Genomic DNA, 17,476 nt, shown 5'->3' with positions numbered 1-17,476 from the left:
TTAATTTTAAAATCTTTGGTTTTAAACATTGATGTATTTCCACCCTGGGACCTTGAACGAAGGGCAGATTATAAATTATCATAATAAGCAAACAAACGTTTGTTGTTGTGTTGATTGGCATTCATACCCTTAATACTTTGGGATGCTGTGATATCCAGCTCTGGCTGGAACCACACAGATATCTTTGCCTGTTCCTTCTCCCTCACCTTCTTTTCAACTCAGATGAGAAGCACACATCTGATAAGACTTCACACAGAGTGCTGAACTCAGCTCAGTGTGCCACAGTTCAAGGAGGACAAACAGCTGTGAGAGAATAATATTACAAAGTACGGCAGGTAAAGGATCTCAAGGCTACAGCGTAGACCAGAAGAAATTGGGTGTGTTTAGCCTAGGAAAAGAAATTAAGATGTTTACTATCCAATAGCTGCATCCCCCCCTTTGATTCAGGAGAACCTCAGGCCCAGGGACAGAATGTGGCCCTACATTCCTCTCTATCTGGCCCTCGGGACATTTCCCAAGGAACCACTCCTCACTAGATCTGCAGTTTTTGCTTCAAAATAGAAGCACTAAGATTCAGCAAGCTTCTTTTTCTTCTTCTTCTTTTAAATGTGTTTATCACCAAGTGCAGTTTGCTTTCAAGTCCTCCTCCCAGATGAGCATGGTTCAAGTGGGAAGGAGCAATGTCACTGGCCCACCCAGGTGGTTCTTTCACAGTCACCCACCTGACTAGAGTGGCATGGGAAGAAGCTGTGGGAATGTTTCACCCGTGCCACAGCCAGCCTGTGTGACTCAGCCCTGTGTTTTGATTTGCTTTTAAATTCCTGTCAAGCATGTATTAATTGTCCATCTGCTTGCTTTTCGCTGCTGAGGCATAGCACCCCGACATATTACATCATGCATCTAGACAAGAGTGAGCATTAATGAGAAAATTGTGGTGCATACAAAAACGAGGCATCGAGACAGGTGCATTCTTACCACCTACCTAGATTACCTCCTGGTGCTTTTTCGTGGGGTTGCGCTCCTTGTAGAGAACTGTTCGAAGGTAGGCAGATGCTTCCCCTTTTTTATTTTATAGAAATTAGGCTTCAGTACTTAATGCAAACTAAAGCTTAACGCTTAAACACCATGAAGTCATAAGCCCTATGAAGACATGAGAATGTAAGAAGAGGCTGCTGGATCCAACCAAGGGCCCATTCCAGTGCAGCATCCTGTTATCACAGCGGTCACCCAGATGCCTGTGGAAAACCCTCAAGGGAGCCTGCAGCACAAGGTCACTCTCCCCTTCTGTGGTTTCCAGCAACTGGTATCCAGAAACATGAGTGCCTCTGGCTGTGGAGACAGAAGATAACCATCTTGGGCAGGTCTGGAAAAGCTAAAAGCAGACCCTCCGAGTGTCCCTATTTTCCAGGGACAGTCCTGGATTTACAGAAGCTGTCCCAGTTTCTGATTTCATAGAATCATAGAATCATAGAGTTGGAAGAGACCACAAGGGCCATCCAGTCCAACCCCCTGCCAAGCAGGAAACACCATCAAAGCATTCCTGACAGATGACTGTCAAGCCTCTGCTTAAAGACCTCCAAAGAAGGAGACTCCACCACACTCCCTGGTAGCAAATCCCACTGCCAAACAGCTCTCACTGTCAGGAAGTTCTTCCTAATGTTTAGGTGAAATCTTCTTTCTTGTAGTTTGAATCCATTGCCCCGTGTCCGCTTCTCTGGAGCAGCAGAAAACAACCTTTCTCCCTCCTCTATATGACATCCTTTTATATATTTGAACATGGCTATCATATCACCCCTTCACCTTCTCTTCTCCAGGCTAAACATACCCAGCTCCCTAAGCCGTTCCTCATAAGGCATCGTTTCCAGGCCTTTGACCATTTTGGTTGCCCTCCTCTGGACACCTTCCAGCTTGTCAGTATCCTTCTTGAACTGTGGTGCCCAGAACTGGACACAGTATTCCAGGTGAGGTCTGACCAGAGCGGAATACAGTGGTACTATTACTTCCCTTGATCTAGACGCTGTACTCCTATTGATGCAGCCCAGAATTGCATTGGCTTTTTTAGCTGCTGCATCACACTGTTTGATCCCAGAATGTCCCACTTCTCCTTAGGAAGCCCCTATTTTCATCAGAGAAATGTTGGAGGGTATGGAGCTATGTCAGCCAAGGAGATAAAAAACTATACAGTCTTTAGAAGACATCCGAAGGTAGCCCTGAATAGGGACGTTTTCTAATGTTTTGTGTTTTATTGGGGTTTTTATATGTTGGAAGCCACCCATAGTGGCTGGGGAAAGCCAGTCAGATGGGTGGGGAATAATAATAATAATAATAATAATAATAATAATAATGGAATAGGACATCCCTATTTTCACTGGAGAAATGTTGGAGGATATGTAGAAGTAAGAAGCATAAGTGCCAACGCCACCCTTCAACGTCTCCTGGGCTCACGCTGACCTTTGCATGTTTAGTTCAGAGTTCTGAATGGGGCTTCTGAGAGCATTTGGCTGAATGCAGCTGGAATCTTCTGTGTGCCTAGCAACCCCGTGCTATCCAGGTTTCTAATCCTGAGCTCCCCAGATGAGCCAAGGGTCTAACTTGGAATAAGGAAGCTTCCCAACAACCTAGTATGGCAGAAGTAATGAGGCACATAGGTCCTGATAACTGTCTCTTCTAGAACACATATCCTACTCCACACAAAAAATGTGGGCTGGCTCTGAATATTCTTCCTAGACAAGGAAGATTTCACTCTTCCTATGGGCAATGCCTGCTAAACACGTTTTGCATATGCATCATAAACCTAGAAATATATGTCTTGGGTCACAATCCATTTTAATAATTTGTCTGCGTGCTACCTGACTTACCTGCATGCAGAGTACCAAGTAGTTTGTGTAAATAACATCCCTCTCTCCACTGGGTTCATTCGACAATGTCTTAATCCATTGTCGGTGACAACCTAATTTCCTCCATGGTGATAAATTGTGAAGTCACAAACAGTGGACCATGGCATCAATTAATGACCCAAAAAGCAAGTGACTGATAAAGCAAGACAATCTGTGGGCGAGGTAATCAATCAGTTATGATATGTAATGAACTACGGAAAGAAAAACAGAAGTCTCTACCATTGTAGCTGAATATCACATTGTTCAAAATTATGGCAGGCATCCAAACCATGACTTAGCCAAAAGAGAAAAAAAATATCTTCCATAAACATTTTCAGTGGTGTCAGTAAGTACTATTGCTTCTCCATCCACCCTCCAGGAGGGTGTGTCTTTGCAGTGGGAGTGGAAGAAGGGCAAATAGCCACTTCCTGGTCTCCATCTTGGAGGGGCCACCAGGGAAGAGAGGGTAGGGCTAAAAGAAGAAGAAGAGTTTGGATTTGATATCCCGCTTTATCACTGCCCGAAGGAGTCTCAAAGCGGCTAACATTCTCCTTTTCCTTCCTCCCCCACAACAAACACTCTGTGAGGTGAGTGGGGCTGAGAGACTTCAGAGAAGTGTGACTAGCCCAAGGTCACCCAGCAGCTGCATGTGGAGGAGTGGAGACACGAACCCGGTTCCCCAGATTACGAGTCTACTGCTCTTAACCACTACACCACACTGGCTCTCTTGGTGCATCTGCAACAGCACAACCAGACATCTGCCCCAGCTGCAACAAAACATGTCTCTCCCATATCAATCTCTACAGCCACAGCAGGCAAGTTAGAATCTTCGAGGTCCCTTGTAAAACATAAGGCTGGAGAATCAGGAGCTTCCAGCACGTCAGATGTGCAAATCTGCAAATGTCATAAACTCCCACCTGGTCGGATAATAGCAGGAAGAGAAAGAACCAGACTACTCGTTTGTGGGGTTTTTTAAGCTAAGGGTTTTGATGGATTGCAAGTTTGATTGAAAAAAGGAAGAGACCTGTCTTTCATTAGAATAAATAAATCTAATGAATACTTCTCAGAAAGCTGAATATTTTAAGTGCTGTTTAAAAGGAAGATTAAACAAGGGTACAATAGTGTGGGTGTCCCAAGGGAGAGGGCTATTGTGGCTCATGCTCAATTTAAGGGCTTCCCAGAGGCTTCTGGTTGGGCCAGTGGTGGACCTACATTTTTGGGGCCCTGAAGCTTGAACTGTTATGGGGGGTCCCTTCACAACTAGCAACAAGATATGGGTAGCCACTGTTACCTTCTTAAATGGGGTTGTTCCACAATGTATCACCACAAATTTTACATGTGTTTTTGGTATCGCCTTAAGTACTTTTGTGAACTCATTGTTCTTCCACTAGGGCCTTGACCTCTGTTTAAAAGGGGAGGAGGTTACATTAGCCACAGCAGAGCAGCCAACTTACCACAACACTCCTCCTTTACAACATCTGCGCTCCTGACTCTAAAACTTTGGGATTGTTGAAATATATACACACAAACAAAAACCATCAATTTGAGTCATGTGACTCAAATTGGGTCTACTAGGCTCATTAAAAAAAAAAGCAATGTGGATTAAAGTCAATTCTGGGATCCCTCCAGAATTAGGGCCCCCGAAGCTTAAACTTCGTTAACTTTATGATGTGTGGGGTGTGTGTGTGTGTGTTATTGGGTTGTTGTTTTTATTTTGATCATATATTTTGTGGTTTGCTTTTGTTCTGTGAATCGCCCTGAGACCTCTGGGTATAGAGTGGTATATAAATTCCAATAATAATAATAATAATAATAATAATAATAATAATAATAATAATAATAATAATTCATAGTGAATCCACCCCTGGTTTGGCCGCTGTGAGAACAGAAGATTGGCTAGAAAGGACATTAGTCTGACCCACCAGGGCTCATCTTTGTGCTCTTATGATCAAATTTGGGCAGCTGCCATTTTTATTTCCCACAATGTCCCCAATTAGTATTGCCCCAGGGCATTGTGGGGAAGTAAAATGGTGGTTTCCAGGTGATATGGCCGGGGGGGGGGGGGGCGCAGATATAAATGTCAGTCATCTGTTTCAGGGCACTAGGAGTCCAGCAGCAGTCCAAGAGCATGGATGCTTTCCTTGCCCTCAGTCCTAGGTAGTTTACGTGGTTAGCCAGTAGCCTCATGACACACGAGTGCTGCTCCCCTGGACATTTGGCTCTACAACCCGGAGTTATTTTGGGTCGGAGCTGAGGATCCAGGGATACCATTGTACCATTTTCCTCCATGTCGGCAACACGGAAAGCAAGCGGTGAATATAACGGCAGGGCAAGGAGCATATAATTCACAACGCTGCATGAAATTGCATCATTGTGCTGAGAATAAAAGGCATTCCGGATGCTAGCGGTTAAAATAATTTCCAGCAGTACCGAGGTCAGTGAGGAAGACAGAGAGAGAAATGAATAGATTTCTATGAGCATTCCTTTTTTAAAAAAAATCACATCCACAATAAGAAAAGGAAAGTTGGACTACTTTATTGAGCATTGGGCAATCTGACAAATGTTCAGAAGCAAAGGGTCTCTCCAGTGATTGGTGCTGCTTTTATGTGCCGTGCCACCGCAGTATGAAGGATTCAGATGAAGGGGTGGGACAGAGAGAAGAATGGGGGCAGGAATGACATACTTTGGTGAGTCTTGAATAAGGAAGGCAGATTGGAGCTTACATCTAAAAGGGTTTTCTTTTCCTTTTCTACAAAAGAAAAAAAAATATCTTTCTCTGAAACAGATATCCATGCAAGAAGATCAATGTGTTTTATCATTTTACTTGGGGGAAGAAGAAAAAGAATCTCTTTCTTTTCCTTTTTTCTTTTCTTTTAACAAGTAACATGCCCCTTTTGAAACGCTAATGCTAACAACACATTTTACCCGGGAAACAAAAGGACCTGAAGCTCATTGCTCTGCTGCTATGGACGGAAAGAAATTGAAACAATGTTAATTCCTTACCTGTTTGGGTGAATTTATGTGGTCAAGCCACGCAATAGTTAAGTTAGAATGTGAGCTTGCTAACTGGCTCATATGATGATCCACAAGGGAAGGGAATGAGGTTCTGTGTAAGTTACAGTCAGGGACTGGCTGAGCAGCTAATTCCATCTGATTTCTGTTTTCCCGGCTGCATTTTTAATGTTGCTGTAGACACCAGAGAGGTGGTGGAAATGTCTTCACCCAATACGCATTGGCTGATTTGTTTCCCTACCCCAAACTCATATTCAAGGAAGCAGTGGCGTAGGAAGGGCGGGGCGTAGGGGGCGCTGCGCCCTGGGTTCCAGGGGAGGGGCGTGACACTCCCTGGCCCCTCCCCTGCTGCCCGGCACCCCGTCCGGATGGGGCAGCCCCACAAGCTGCCGCTAGCTCGCTGGCTCGCTGCTGGAGCAGCAGCGCCGGCTCGGATGCATCCGGCTGGCACTGCTGCCCCCACGGCGAGCCGGTGAGTGAGTGGCGGGTCGTGGGGCTGCCCGACCCGCCGCTCGCTTGCCAGCTCGCAGCAGCGCCAGCCGGATCCACTACGCATGCCCGGAAATTCCGTGCATGCGCAGTGCATCCGACGCATCGTGGCGTCACGACTCACACACTGGTACGCCCCACCCCCAGGGGGGTGCCACCACGCCACCGCCCCAGGTTGCGAAAAGGCTTCTATGCCACTGCAAGGAAGCTGTCATCTTATCATGCATGTGCAGTAGCTGTCTCAGATGTACACACCTCAGCTTAACCATGACTTACGTTTTCAAACAGGATGGAAGCTGGTTTGACAGAACAGTAGTACATAAACAGAAGAAAAATAAGCAATATAGCCAATGAAGTCCAGCACCCTGTTCTCACAGAGGCCACCCAGATGCCCATAGGCTGAGCTCTCACTGGCCAGGTAGAAGTGAATGTGTGGGGGGGGGGGTTTAGAAAATGGAGGAAGTTCATTCCTTTATCATTTTCTAGTTTCCCCCTTACTCAGTTTTATTTTTAACCACATGATACAAATTCCACTATATTTATAGAATCTAATATATATAAAGCATTCATTGGATGTATCAATAATTAAAGAATTGCTAGGGGAGGGAGATGTGGGGACGGAGGAGAACAGTACGTCAATACAATTTTGAGGAGCTACTGGCAGGAAATCGTACAGAATGTCCGAACTGATTTTTGAACGGTTAGACCCAGATGTAGCCTTCTTCAGCTAGCTGAACGATTCTCCCAAAGAATAAAGAGAAATTACTATTCTACGTTACTGTTGCAGCGAGGTTACTTTATGCAAGCGGGGTGGGGGTGGGGGTGGGACAGAAGACTCACATTAGTTCCAAAATTGGTATATTAAATTATTTGCAAGACAACGTTAAATGAGATCACTCGGATGCTATGGGTACGGCAAGGAAGATTTCATGCATTTAGAAAAAGAGTGAACACTTTAAAAAAAAAGTTTTGGAATAAGAAACACAGAGAAAAAGCTCATAACCTTTTTTGCCTGTACTCTAATATCAAGCAGGTATTTTATTTTTCTTAACATCCATTTTTTGTGGTTCTCAAAGGGGTGAGTGTGCTTGCAAAAGCTGTGTTGTTGTTGTTGTTACTGCTGCTGCTGCTGTTGTTCCCTCCCCCCCCCCGTTGTTCCCAATGCCCCAGGGGACTGGGAAGACAATGGATCCTTCAGGTCAGTCCTTGCTGCTTTCTGACCCAATAGATTTCAGAGACAGGAGAACCCGACATAAAAGCATCTAAAAAGCCCTGCCGGTTTAGACAAATGGCCCATCTTATCCAGCATCCCTCTCTCACAGTGGCCAATGTGATGACCACGGGAAACCTGCAAGCAAGACCTAAACACAACAGCTCTCTCCCCTCCCGCAGTTTCCAACAACTGGCTTTCAACTTAAGTCTCTCTCCTGCTGGGGAGAGATCATTTCCCTCAGACAGGGAAATCTAGTTCTTCGCACCTAGGAACCAAAGAGGTGCAGGGCCCATTTCCTTTCCCCACTGGATGTAATCCCTGCTTGTTCATCCCTGTGTGAGTGGCCAAAAGACCGTCTATAATCTTAGGCATCATACAAGGTGGGAAAAGCCTAAAAGATTATTGGAAGAAGGGGCATGTGTACCTATAGAGGGCTAGTAACACTCACTTGCATTATGATGTAGTACAGTCAGTGCTTTTTTCCGGGGGTACACAGGGGTATGCATACCCCTAAACATCTTTTTAGGGGGGGAGCACTGGGGACCCAGAAGCTGTACGCCGGCTCCCACGTCCAGTAAAGCGAGATGAGTGCCGCAACCCCAGAGTCATCTGCGACTGGACCTAACGGTCAGGGGTCCCTTTACCTTTATAGTCTTCCCCACCAGTGATGAGGGACTAAACCACAGGTCTCACTTCCACCACAAGAATATTTGAGTCAAGTAACAGATTATTTAACATTAGATTATTGCTCCCAGAGAGCCAGTGTGGTGTAGTGGTTAAGAGCGGTAGACTCGTTATCTGGGGAACCGGGTTCGTGTCTCCACTCCTCCACATGCAGCTGCTGGGTGACCTTGGGCTAGTCACACTTCTCTGAAGTCTCTCAGCCCCACTCACCCCACAGAGTGTTTGTTGTGGGGGAGGAAGGGAAAGGAGAATGTTAGCCGCTTTGAGACTCCTTCGGGTAGTGAAAAGCGGGATATCAAATCCAAACTCTTCTTCTTCTTCTTCTTCTCCCATCACTGACTTCAATAGGAAATATCCCAGTTCTCGAACACACTTGACATGGAAATTAAAGCTTATGAAAGCAGGAGAATCGACTGTCAAATGAATGGATAGTTCAGTCGGTTAGAGTGCGGTGTTGATAACGCCACGGTTGCAGGTTCAATCCCCCCATGGGGCAACTGCATGTTCCTGCGTTGCAGAGGGTTGGACTAGATGATCCTCAGAGTCCCTTCCAGCTCTAAAAGTCTATGATTCTATGAGTGCCCAATACAGCAGTGGGGTGCGGGGCTGATGCTACCCCAGCGGTGGCAGTATTGTGCTCAGTCGGACAGAAATGTGTCAAGGCAAGGCAACGGCGACATCAAGGAATCACTGCATTGGTGGTGACTAGATCCCCATCTTTGCTTTGTGACTGCCCAGATCCGTATAGTTAAAGCTATGGTTTTCCCAGTAGTAATGTATGGAAGTGAGAGAGAAGGCTGATCGCCGAAGAATTGATGCTTTTGAATTATGGTGCTGGAGGAGACTCTTGAGAGTCCCATAGACTGCAAGAAGATCAAACCTATCCATTCTCAAAGAAATCAGCCCTGAGTGCTCACTAGAAGGACAGATCCTGAAGTTGAGGCTCCAGTACTTTGACCACCTCATGAGAAGAGAAGACTCCCTAGAAAAGACCCTGATGTTGGGAAAGATGGAGGGCACAAGGAGAAGGGGATGACAGAGGGTGAGATGGTAGGACAGTGTTCTCGAGGCTACTGGCATGAGTTTGGCCAATCTGCGAGAGGCAGTGAAGGATAGGCGTGCCTGGCGTGCTCTGGTCCATGGGGTCACGAAGAGTCGGACACGACTGAATGACTGAACAACAACAACAAAGTGCCTCCATGCATACACCCCACTGCTGTATTGGGCACTCATAGAATCATAGAATTTTAGAGCTGGAAGGGACTCTGAGGATCATCTAGTCCAACCCTCTGCAACACAGGAACATGCAGGTCCAGTATCTTCAGTCTTTCCCAGTTTACGTCTTCCATTCTTGTTTTGCACCCTCTCCAGTTCAGTACCCTGAGCAATTCATAATTTGATTAGATTTTTCTGAACCGCAACAAAGTTTAAATATACCCAACTTGGTCACACTTGCGCACACAGATTCTGAGTAATGTTTATGAGAGAAGAACAGCGGCATGTTCAATGAAAGTACTCCAGGTTAAATATCCCCCCCCCCGGCCGCCATAAACAACATTACATAAAATACAAATGCATGTCATTGGGTGTTAAGGATGTAATTTGAAAATGGAACAGCCTCCAACATACAGTTATTGATTCCAAATGCTCAGAGAATAAAATTATATGGGGACCCCTGTGGCTTCCAATCAACCCCCTTCCCTATCATAAAGGAGAAGCTGCAAGAATTTTCTTTTTTTCTCCCCCCCCCCTTTTTTAGAACATCAGCCTGCTAAAGTGCTCGAGAAAGTGTTTGCAGAAGAAAAGCAGCCATATGTCAAGAATCCCTGCAGCCGTACAAAGCTAGCAGCAACCAACTGGACACTGCGAGAGACGCAGGAATTAAAAACGCAGCCGTTCCAACCCTGGCAGCTTTCAAGGAGTTGTTTGCATTTTTAAACTCTAAGAAGTGGCATGAGTTATCTAGGCTTTTTCAGAAACTGACAGAAAACGTAACATGCAAGCTGTTTGCCTGAACATATGGAGGGTGCAAAGGAACAGTGGGAAATTATACGGTGCGTTCGGAGGGATGGAAAAAGCTCTCGGAAGCTGGAAGCAAGCAGGCGACTACATTAGGAACTATTTTAGCACACACACAAAAAAAAATCAGTCGGAAATAACAAGTCGGTCATCACAGTTATGATTCAGAGGGATACATATGTCTTGGGGAAATGGAATGCGGGCAACATTTAGATATGCCCCACTGTTTGGGGGGACATCTGGGGCGTTTCTGTATTAGCTTTGAGAAGCCCTGACTGGGAAGTGTTAGGTCAAAAGGTCACATCTGCAGCAAAGGAGATTTTCCTATTTTGCACTTCCCCTTAAAAAAAAATTCTCCTTTTCTCTCTCTCTCTCTTTTCCTGGATGGATGATGAAGTTTGGCTCTCACCTGTAAATTTGTATGATTTGAGTTATTTTGGACTTGAGGGAAATTGACAAAGCCAGAATTCTGAGTAAATACAAGGCAAGCTTGATACCTCAACCACCTTGATATCTTAAGAAATCATCCATTTCTCTGCCATAAGTGATTTACATTAACTGTGAAAATGACTAATTTGCAATCTAATAATATGCATGCTTACTCAGAAATCAGTTCTGCGGAAGATGCACAAGCGTAAGTATTTTGACTTGGATGTATGTCCCAGACTTACTCCCAAGTAAGCATGCTCAAGAAGGCAGCCTTGCAGCTTAATTCCATGCACGATTACTCAGAAGTAAGTCTCACAGAAACGAATGAAACAAGGTTACAGCCAAGTCCTGTGTACGTTTACCCAAAGCTTCACGGGACTTACTTCCAAATAAATAAATTGCACGTGTAATTGCTGTGTTTAAATAAAAACAGCAATTGTGTGCGCAATGAATCTATTTGGAAGTAGGGCCCCTGAAATTCTATGAGACTTGGAGCAAACATGCATAGAACTTTGCTGTAAGTCTTTAGCAATATGCCAGTTAAATAGGGACCATTTCATACATTATGTGCTAGCAGTAGATTCAGGTTTGCACTGGGGGGCTCAAGATGACAGGGAGCTGCAGCTAATCTCAGCTCTCCGACTAATGCACCTGTTTGCATGGCATGTTTGCAAACAGTAATACTTTATGCCTTTTTTTGTTTGTTTGTTTTCGGTGTGTCAGTGAAACAGCCTGAAGACACACACACACACACACACACACACACACACACACACAGCAAATTTCAGAGGCTAAGTTTCCATTTTATCTCCTTAACAAAATAGCCCCTTGACAAGATGGTTTTAGTTCATGGAAACTACGTAAACGAAAGGGCAGCATCTTTAGACTGCCTCAACATAGAAAGGTGTGCTTTTATCTCCACGCAGGACTCTTTACCCTTTGCTGACCCCCGCTGGTCCCTGGATTTTTCCTGAATCTGTTCCAATGCAATCAACCTTTCCTTTGCAGAATCAATAGTTTTCTTGGAGTACCAAACGGGGTGATTTCTTTCTTTCTTTCTTTCTTTCTTTCTTTCTTTCTTTCTTTCTTTCTGTAAACCACATAAATCAAACCCGCCGATTCCCCGATAGGCTCCCTATGTCAGCAACTAAATCAGTGGACTCCAGCAAACTCCGAGTCCTGACCTTGCTACTAGGGTGCGTGCTTCATGTTACTCACCCGACTCATTTCTGCTACTTTGTACAAGTGCTTCTATTACCCTAACAGCTGCATCATGTTTATCTGAGCTACCCTCAGAGAGTGCCTCGATCTTTTCTTAAAGGTTAGGCTATCTTTGCCAGTGAAAACCTCCTTATCTCCCTTTCAAATGGTAGGGTACTCTCTCTTTTCAAACTATTACTTAGCATTTCCATGGCATTTCCCCCCGTCTTTTAACAAGCACGGCAGTCCGCCATTTAAATCACCAATTTGAAAAGTAACACAAAGGCTGACTTTTTATTGTCTTCCACAAAGATTTCTTTTCTGTCATTTTCCTAACATAAATTCATCAGAACCCCCCACCCCACCCCTCCTTTTTTAAAAAAGAAAGTTTCTGATATTTTTCTTCCTTAGGGGGGAGGGGAAGGACCACTTTGTAGAATTTTCTGTCAATACTTTCCACCATTTTATTTCATTTTAGTTGTCAACGTTTGCTCTGGAAATAATCCATTAGGACATCAATCACAAATGAACATCATTGTCCACACCCCCAAAATATCTTATCTTATCTAGAGGTATTGTACTTTAAAATATTATCTCAGCCACAGTTCACTTTTTTTTAAAAGAATTACTCCTTTTGCATATTTAAGACTTCATAACTGGAAAGATAACTAGAAGTGATGGACCAACTGTTTAAATATCACTGTGATTTTTGCTATTCCAATGTGGTTTTGTGTGATTGCCATGCCACTGCATTGTCCCTGTATAGGGAAGTTTTTAATGTTTTAAACATTAAAAAATTATATTTGTTGGAAGCTGTCCAGAGTGGCTGGCGCAACGCATTCGGATGGGTGGGGTACAAATAATAAAATTATTATTATCATTATCCCCACAATACCATTTGCACTGTTGGATGTTAGATTCAGGGTGTTGCAATTGAAACAAAATGGCGGTCAGCCTGCCAAGATAGCTGAAACTTACAGGGGCAGCAAAACAGAATTTTTTTTAAAAAAACAAAAAACTGAAGGGGGTGAGTCATGCTACTACCACCACCACTAGTAAGTCACACCCCTGAGAATCTGACAGAAAATTTCTCCTCCTCTTAGAGGAAAATGGTGATAACATTCTCTCTCTACACACACACACACACACACACACACACACACACCAATTTTTATTCCACAAAAATAAGGTGGAGAATCTTGAGAGGCCATTTGTGCAAGACACTACATAAAGTTTCAGGACAAGTTAAAAGACGTTTACGTGCTATTTAATCCTCACCCTGGCCCTGTAAAATAAGAAAGGGGTGCTAGCTATAAGCACTTTGTGGATTTGCTAAATGGAAAGCGTGAAACCAAGACTCCAAGTAAGTAAAGCGTGGAAATTGCATATCTGATGACTGAAGTTGCACATGTGGCTCCCTGCATGTACCAAAATCCAGGTACATGCAATGAACCAGACATGTGTGCAATTGTCCCCCGTTAGGATCTACATGCGGTTTTCATGTTTTTCATACACAGATGTTTCTCGTACACAGATAATTCTTCAGGTGGACTCCATCGTGAGGAAGGGCAATACAGAAACCTAATAAATAAATGCTTATTTGAAACTGCCGCATTGATGCGGACATTAACAAAAGCATGAGGAAACCTTTGCTGACTCAGAGCAAGGGTCCATAGAGATCGGCTGGGATGGCTGCTACAGGAACCAGCCAAATACCTCTAGAAAACCCAGAAGTAAAGCATCCTTCTGCCACTTGACCCCAGTGACTAGTTTTCAGAGGCATGTTGCCGCTGATTCTGGAGGAAGTACAGTAATTCTGACTAAAAGCCATTGAGGGACTTCTCCTCCATGAATTTGTCTAATCCCCTTTTAGAGTTGCCTATGCTAGTGTCCCATGAAGGAGCAGCAGATTCCATAAATTCAACTCTGCATTGCGTGAAGAAATATACTTCACAGCTCACAGCTAAACAGGAACTGAAGTACGCCATCTCTGTTGAACCACAGAAGCTGCTGGGCTTTATAAAGGGTGTATTGGAGAGACAAATGTCCACTTAAGGACAATAAACAGGGATTGAAAGACAACTCAAGTCTCTAAGTCCGTTGGTTACTGAACCACAGCAGGTTTCCCCAACCTGCCACTCAGATGTTCTTCTCAACCTCTCCATATCCTACCTTGCATTTCTGCTCTTAACTTCAGCGGATACAGAAAGTAAGGACTGCCTTTCAAGATGTTGGCTACCCAGATCTGATATATAATATACTCACACATTGAAATGACATGGAAGTCATCTAATCGCAAATGATACACCACCCAGCTGAAATGGTCCATCTAGCAGCATTTGCTCATATTGGTCCTTTATTGTGCTTATCTCTCCTCTGCCTCCCTGCCCTTCAATCCCCTTCTTCCACTGTCAAGTCACAGACTGCTAGTTGCTCGGGGCAGGAACCTTTTCCCACCTTAGATGACCCTCACCATGCAACACTGATGCAGCTATAGAAATAAGCAAATGGATTCAGTGCTGTGCATTCACTCACATCTGGATGAAATAATTTGCAAGACCAAAGACATTCACCCTATAAGCATCGCAATATATTAATAATCCTGAGCAGTCATTGCCACTTGTAGCCCATGCTCCAGAAGCATTAATCGTACGGGTATAAGAGTTCCACGTATTGAGGCAATTAGCAGATATTTCCTGCTCTTCGATGTTTTGGTTTTGAAGGATTCCCTCCCCCCCCTCCCCCAGTTCTGACAGACCTCCAATCGCTGCGCACTTGACTATCATAGCTTTTATGATGGTGTTTACCCAACCACATAGCTCAACTGAATTTCGTAGATGGAGCCTGGGTGTTCGAGAATTTGATTCCTCTCCCCCGCTTTGGAACACTCTTTGTTCACATATCAATCATATTTCCTACACATTTTGAACTTCCGCTATTTTATAATATGTGCGTCCAACTCCCGCACATCTTCAGAAGTTTGTTCAGCCTCTCACAGATGAACAATAAACCCAGAGAGAAACTCTTAAGGAATAACAATGAGCATGACTCTGAAGTAAGAACCAAAAAATAAAATAAAAATTCCACTCGTTATTCTAATACGTGTATAAAAGAGGCTAAATATTTCTCATTCCACTAATGTTCACAGGACACCTGGGCAAACTACATGTTACATGTATATTCATGTAATGAACCCCCAAGTATTTTTTAAATATAAAAAGCATCTCCAAGACACTGCGTTGTTGAGCTTGAGCATGTGTTGGGGTCCTACTTCTCCTTTTCTGACGGCTATTTTCCACTCAATTCTCCACCAACCATTTCCCAATTTAAAAATCACTCCCTAACTGCTTTTCCCCACACAAACATTCCAGGTGTACTTTCATCAACTGGCAGTGATGCAGCTTGACTGAAATAATTCCAGATTTCTCTTGAAATCCCAAAACGATCAGTTGCCCCATCACTGACACTCAAATACCATTCAATTACTTATCCTTATTTCTTTTTATTAAAAAATAATAATAATCTCAGACTCTCCATCTCAAAAAATACAAAACAGATCCATGGGCTTTGTTAGTTAAGGTTGTTAAGGAAAAGTGTGTTGGAGAGATTTCAGTTTGCTTCAAAGTTTTCTTGTTTCTGCTGTGGGGTCTTAAGTTCTCTTTTGTAGATAATATTGCATGTGTGTGAGAGAAGGGGAATGACAGACAAAAGAAAACTACTTGAATGCTGTCGCTCATCACAGTGTAAAATTTTGGGAAGTTTACGCAAGTGAGAAAACTTTTAAGCGACAATCACACATTATGTGTCACTTTAAAATATAATATAGATGATGTCGGCAGCTACACAAGTTTTATGCTCAAGGAGAAGAAGCGGATTATGATTTGAATAGACAGAACTGGCCAAAACAAGTCCATGTTGATTTCTCCAAAGATAAGGGTGAGACTTACTATATTTAGCCGTAACACCATAAAAAACACACATTCTCAACTCTTCTTTCAGCCAACTGTGAACAGTCCATGCTCATCCTCTTAGCCACTGCCTCACAGAATAGAATTTGTGCATTTTTAGATAATTCCAGCTTTGCCTCACTCTGCCCTCCCCCCCCCAAATGTCGATCTTTGTTGGATAACCTTTTAACCCTCTAATTCACTGACTCAGGAGGAGACTGCCTTATTCCCAAGCCAAACCCCATCCTGAACTTCTGCACAAGTAGCAGTGACACACATTGCTTCCTGCCAGAGCCACTGAAACGTTTGGCTTTCTGATGCATTTTATCTGTGGGTTTGTTTGTTTTTGTTTGCCAACCTCGGTGCCAGGAAATCTCCGAAGCCCGGGAACTTTAGACATGCCTCCTTGTTTTGTAAGGCAGCAAACTGCAGTCAGCAAAGGGAGCCCTTTCCTCACATTCTCCTGCTGCCTCTCTTTTCACCGTTCAGTCCTGGGAATATTTCAGCTGCAATGCCAGCCAGCTAGCCAGCCAGCCAGCCGCTCTCCTTCCAGCCTGAACTTTGTCCAAAAAGAAGCAAATCCTTCTTCTCAGCCAAGACCACCCGATGGGCAAAGCCGACCCATTAGCTTAAGAATGGGCAAGAGGGAAGGGAGTGACAGCAGGACGCGTCGCGAACCCAGGAAAAAAAAAAACCCTCCCCTTTAGAACAGTCCTGTCCAAAATCAGCCCAGAGGCCATTCATAAACTACTACAGCCAGAGAGAAATCACGAAGGGATGGATGGATGTGGAGAAGAGGGAGGGAGGGAGGTTGACACTTACCCCAGTTCTCACACTGCCTCTTCTGCCTCTCTCCTTTTGCCTGCTCTTCAGTTTGGGGATTTCCAGCCTCCTTTGGCCAGAGCTGGTCTTCTCAGTCCCTTAAGGTCTTTGGTGCCAGGAGTTTCTTTGAAAGATCTTTATTCTTTCATTTCCTCCCCCCTCAAAAAGAGAAAACGAGAGAGAGACGAGGGTCAGATCTGGAGATTTCACGGCTGCGAAACCCAGGTAAAAATAAATAAAAATAAAAATCATAGCATCCCTTCTCCAAGCCGAGAGGTTTCCCCAGCACTTTGAAGGCTCGGCGATCTAGATAGCCTGGCAGCGTTGCTCTCCCGTTCGCTCGCTTCCTCTCTCTTTCTCCTCGCCGCCTCTCCAGTGCTCTTTCCTCGCCTTTTTTCAGATTTGGATGATATTGGGAAATAGGTGGAAAGACCACCTCTGGTTGGTGATGCTCTCCCGACTGCGATTTCTCCGCCAATGCCTTGCCGGGTCCTTCTCGCTCGCCGCCTCTGAGTGGCTGTGCGCGCCTCTTGCCTTCCTCTCAGTCTGCGATGAGTGTGTTTGTGTGTATGCGCGTGCGAGAGCGAGAGCGCGCGCGCCTGTGTCTCTCGCACACACAGAGCGCCTCGCTGCATCTTGGCGAAAAGGTTCGTTTAGTATGTCCCCAGGCTTAAAGCACCCTTTGCTGCCGGGAGGCCAGTTAAAACGCACAAACGCGCGCACGCACCACATATAAAAAGTCTGCTGAATTGAATCCAGCTGATGAACACATCCACACCTGGTAT

General features: G+C 44.5%; 1 protein-coding gene across 2 annotated transcripts in view; it reads right to left on the bottom strand.

Moving 5' to 3' along the window:
• Positions 1-17,231, bottom strand: part of CNTN5 (contactin 5) — a 619,322-nt gene extending 602,091 nt beyond the window's left edge. For both annotated transcript variants that reach the window (XM_033146163.1, XM_033146162.1), the window contains exon 1: positions 16,692-17,231. The gene's annotated coding sequence lies outside the window, so the exon portion shown is untranslated. The remainder of the gene's footprint in view (positions 1-16,691) is intronic.
• Positions 17,232-17,476: the final 245 nt, after the last annotated feature.

The sequence above is a fragment of the Lacerta agilis genome, chromosome 4 (genome assembly GCF_009819535.1).
Source record: "Lacerta agilis isolate rLacAgi1 chromosome 4, rLacAgi1.pri, whole genome shotgun sequence".
Taxonomy (NCBI): Eukaryota; Metazoa; Chordata; class Lepidosauria; order Squamata; family Lacertidae; genus Lacerta; species Lacerta agilis.
This window is presented reverse-complemented; position numbering and strand designations above follow the sequence as displayed.